This window comes from Babylonia areolata, chromosome 29, assembly GCF_041734735.1.
Source record: "Babylonia areolata isolate BAREFJ2019XMU chromosome 29, ASM4173473v1, whole genome shotgun sequence".
NCBI lineage: Eukaryota > Metazoa > Mollusca > Gastropoda > Neogastropoda > Buccinidae > Babylonia > Babylonia areolata.
The window spans coordinates 18,348,575-18,353,574 of NC_134904.1; the positions used below are offsets into that span (position 1 = coordinate 18,348,575).

General features: G+C 44.3%; 1 protein-coding gene across 1 annotated transcript in view; it reads left to right on the forward strand.

Moving 5' to 3' along the window:
* The window catches only part of LOC143274675 (rabphilin-3A-like), a 185,828-nt gene that overhangs the window by 116,053 nt on the left and 64,775 nt on the right, over window positions 1-5,000 (forward strand). The gene's annotated exons all lie outside the window — the stretch shown is intronic.

Here is a 5,000-nt window from a genome sequence, read left to right on the forward strand (position 1 = left end):
CTTCCTCCTCTTCTCACTTCCTCTTTTCTTTCTTTCATTCTTTCTTTCTTTCTTCTTCTTCCTATTCTGTTCATCCTCCTCCTTTCTTTCTTCTTCCTGTTCTGTTCTTCCTCCTCCTCCTTTCTTTCTTTCTTTCTTCCTTTCTGTCTTTCTTCCTTCTTCCTATTCTCTTCCTCCTCCTTTCTTTCTTTCTTTCTTTCTTTCTTTCTTCCTTCCTTTCTTTCTTCTTCCTATTCTCTTCCTCCTCCTTTCTTTCTTTCTTCTTCCTATTCTCTTCCTCCTCCTCCTTTCTTTCTTTCTTTCTTTCTTCTTCCTATTCTCTTCCTCTTCCTCCTCCTTTCTTTCTTTCTTCTTCCTATTCTCTTCCTCCTCCTCCTTTCTTTCTTTCTTCCTCCTATTCTCTTCCTCCTCCTTTCTTTCTTTCTTCTTATTCTCTTTCTCTTCCTCCTTTATTTATTTCTTTCTTCCTTTCTTTCTTTCTTCTTCCTATTCTCTTCCTCTTCCTCCTCCTTTCTTTCTTTCTTTCTTCTTCCTATTCTCTTCCTCCTCCTCCTTTCTTTCTTTCTTTCTTCTTCCTATTCTCTTCCTCCTCCTTTCTTTCTTTCTTCATCCTATTCTGTTCCTCCTCCTCCTCCTTCTCCTCCTCCTCCTTTCTTTGTGTCTTTCTTTCTTCTTCCTATTCTCTTCCTCCTCCTTTCTATCTTTCGTTCCTCCTTTCTTTCTGTCTTTCTTTCTTCTTCCTATTGTCTTCCTCCTCCTAGATCCTCCTTTCTTTCTTTCTTTCTTTCTTTCTTTCTTCTTCCTATTCTCTTCCTCCTCCTTGTCTTCCTTCCTTCCTTCCTTATTCTTTCTTCCTTCCTTCCTCCCTTCATCTTCTCTCATACACGGGTGAGCGCACGATCATGTTTTCAGGGCTCCTTCTCATGCTGTTGTAAACAGTGCTGTGTTTCCCTGTCGCCAGATGATGATGATGGTTTACCATGTTGTGTGTATGAATTTGGTTTTCTTTTTCTCGTGTTTGCCAGACTCGTATGATTTGTTTTGTTTTGTTTTGTTTTGTTCTGGTGAGTGTTGGGTGAAATCGGGCCATCATGAGCTGTTTCATATTCCTTCAATTAAACAAGTTTCGATTTCGATTTGGATCTCTCTGTCTCTGTCTGTCTTTCTGTCTGTCTGTCTGTCTGTCTCTCTGTCTCTCTCATCCTCTCTCGCTCTCTCTTCCCCCTGCTCTCTCTCTCTTTCCCTTTCTCTCTTGCTCTCTCTTTCACTCTTTTTCACTTTGTCTCCCTCCATTTCTCTCTCTCTCTCTTGCTCTCTCTCCCTCTCTCTCTCTCTTCCTTGCTTTCTCTCTCTCTTGCTCTCTCTTTCCCCTCTATCTCTCTCCCCCCCCCCCTCTCCCTCCCTCGCCCTCCATCCTCTCCCCCCGCCCCCCTCTCCCCTCTCCATCTCTGTCTCTTTCTTTCTCCCTAACGAAGGCAACATAGAGAAGCGCTAATGACCAGTGTCGCCTTTCTCTCCCTCTCTCTTTCCCTTTCTCACTCTCTCTCTTGCTCTCTCTCTCTCTTGCTCTCTCTTTCTCTCTCTCTCTTTTTCACTTTGTCTCCCTCCATTTCTCTCTCTCTCTCTTGCTCTCTCTCCCTCTCTCTCTCTCTCCCTTGCTTTCTCTCTCTCTTGCTCTCTCTTTCCCCTCTATCTCTCTCTCCCCCCCCCTCTCCCTCCCTCGCCCTCCATCCTCTCCCCCCAACCCCCTCTCTCCCCTCTCCATATCTGTCTCTTTCTTTCTCCCTAACGAAGGCAACATAGAGAAGCGCTAATGACCAGTGTCGCCTTTCTCTCCCTCTCCCCAGAAGGAGCGGCGCCACGCAGGCGAGAAGAGAACGGCCACTTTGAGCTTTGTTCCAGAAGACCCTCAGCAGCCTCTGTATTGATTCACACGGTACCGAGGAAGAGAGAGGAAGTTGTTTCCAGGGTTGCCCGCTGTGTATGTAGGATAGTCAGTCGTGTCCCGCCCGAACAGAGAGTAGGCAACTGCTGTTCTGATATATTTGGGCTAGACTTTGATTATAGTGGAGAGTTTCTTAACCTTGGTTGTTGTTTTTGTTTTTTTTAGTTTGACAACACATAATACGTAAATACGTACATGGGAAAGTTGGGGGTTTTTTTGTTGGTTTTTTTTTGCCCCACTTTCTCGGCCAAGAGGGTTTCAGGACAGTCGGTGTTGGGGATGCCCCCCCAAAGGCCAACTAGCCCCCAATGCTGTAGCACTAAGACCCAGTGCAATCTTGCCCCCGTAGTTTCACAAAACGACTGGGCTGCAAATGCAGTGAAGAAACAGAATACAGAATACTTTATTATCTCAAGCAGAGAAATTCATTTGTGGTCTAAAACACACAAACAACCCCCTCCCCCACGAAGCTTCCTTTTTGAAAGGAGTGTTTGGGTTTGTTCCAGCGTATTGTTTATTTACCTGTGTGCTCGCTGAATTGATAGTATTAGCAGCATTGACATGGAAGTTGTGTACCTTGTGACTGAAGAGATTTACCACTCTTTGCTATTTTTGACTCACTTGTGTAAACAAAGTGAGTCTATGTTTTAACCCGGTGTTCGGTTGTCTGTGTGTGTGTCTGTGTGTCCGTGGTAAACTTTAACATTGACATTTTCTCTTCACATACTTTGTCAGTTGACACCAAATTAGGCATAAAAATAGGAAAAATTCAGTTCTTTCCAGTCATCTTGTTTAAAACAATATTGCACCTCTGGGATGGGCACAAAAAAAATAAAAAGTGAAGCCTAATTATATGCAAACTGCATTTACTGTTATATTTATATTTTTTGTATTCTCTAAACTTGGCACTTTGATCTGATATTCTGACCCAACAACAAGAGCAGTCATTATTATCATTTTTTGTTCAAACAGGAACTTCTTTTGCTAAGCATGGAAGTTTTATTTATTATGCAAACGTTTTGGTGCAGATAGTAAAAAAGGGAAATTACTCTGTAATTAATGCTAGGGGACTTAATTTGCTTTAAACTGATCTTTCTCATCTTAAACATTACATTTAGAAATTATACTCAATACATAAAAAGCTTGATTTTTTTTGATTTTTTTAAGTGTAACACAAGTGAGTTTGAAGGCCTTGCCTCTCTTGTTGTCAATGATTTGTTCTCCTCAAGGAGAAAGGTAGCAGAATGGTTAAGACGCTCAGCTGCCAATATAGATGTCTGTGAGGGTGTGGGTTCGAATCCCGCTCTCGCGCCCTTTCTCCCAAGTTCGACGGGAATATCAAAACAGAGCGTCGAGTCTTTTGGATGAGATGACAAGCCGAGGTCCCGTGTGCAGCACTGAAAAAGAACCTACGGCACCAAAAGCGTTGTTCTCTGGCAGAATTATGTGAAACGAAATCCACTCTGATAGGGACACAGTTGTATAAACATGCACTCAAGGCCTGCCTAAGCGCGTTGGGTTACGCTGCTGGTCAGGCATTTGCCTGGTAGATGTGGTGTAGCGTGTGTGGATTTGTCTGAACCCAGTCCCAAAGACTGGGAGGTGGGGGATGAGTGGGGGGGCGGGGGGGGGGGGGGCTACTGACGAGTGTGGGAATCGAACCAGTGCGCTCAGATATTCTCGCTTCTCAGGCGGACACTTGGCCACCACTCCAAGCTGAAACTCCTCCACACAACTGCCTGTCGTGTGTTACAGTTGTGTCGACACCATGAATAGAGGCTCCTTTGCTGTTTGTCCGTGTGTTACAGTTGTGTCGACACCATGAATAGAGGCTCCTTTGCTGTTTGTCCGTGTGTTACAGTTGTGTCGACACCATGAATAGAGGCTCCTTTGCTGTTTGTCCGTGTGTTACAGTTGTGTCGACACCATGAATAGAGGCTCCTTTGCTGTTTGTCCGTGTGTTACAGTTGTGTCGGCACCATGAATAGAAGCTCAGTTGCTGTTTGTTCTTGTGTTACAATTGTGTCGACACCATGAATAGAGGCTCCTTTGCTGTTTGTCCGTGTGTTACAGTTGTGTCGACACCATGAATAGAGGCTCCTTTGCTGTTTGTCCGTGTGTTACAGTTGTGTCGACACCATGAATAGAGGCTCCTTTGCTGTTTGTCCGTGTGTTACAGTTGTGTCGACACCATGAATAGAGGCTCCTTTGCTGTTTGTCCGTGTGTTACAATGGCGTCGACACCATGAATAGAGGCTCATTTGCTGTTTGTCCTTGTGTTACAGTTGTGTCGACACCATGAATAGAGGCTACTTTGCTGTTTGTCCGTGTGTTGTTTTCCCCTCATAGAATCTGTGTCTTGCCGTGGTTGATTTTTCACCTGATGCTTTTCCTGCCCCCTTTCCTTTTTTTTTTTTTTTTTTTTTGATTCCTTTCCTTTTCTCTCTTTTTTTTTCTGAGGGCAGAGGTAACGCGTCCGCCTAGCAAGCGAGAGAATCTGAGTGCGCTGGTTCGAATCACGGCTCAGCCGCCGATATTTTCTCCCCCTCCACTAGATCTTGAGTGGTGGTCTGGACGCTAATCATTCGGATGAGACGATAAACCAAGGTCCCGTGTGCAGCATGCACTTAGCGCACGTAAAAGAACCCACGGCAACAAAAGGGTTGTTCCTGGCAAAATTCTCTGGAAAATCCACTTCGATAGGAAAAACAAATAAAACTGCAGGCAGGAAAAAATACAAAAAAATAGGGTGGCGCTGTAGAGTAGCGACGCGCTCTCCCTGGGTAGAGCAGCCCGAATTTCACACAGAAAAATCTGTTGTGATAAAAAGAAATGCAAATACAAATACAAATGTAACAAACGTTGTACAAGCTTATTCGTTTACCCTCAGTAAAGATCGTTTTGACTTGACTTCCTCTCGCCCACCATTGAAGCTGAAACTGAAACATCGCTCCACACCTGAAACTGAAACTGAAACATTACTCCACACAGCTGGACTTCCTTCCCTCCCACCATTGAAACTGAAACACCAGAAACTGAAAATGAAATGAAACAC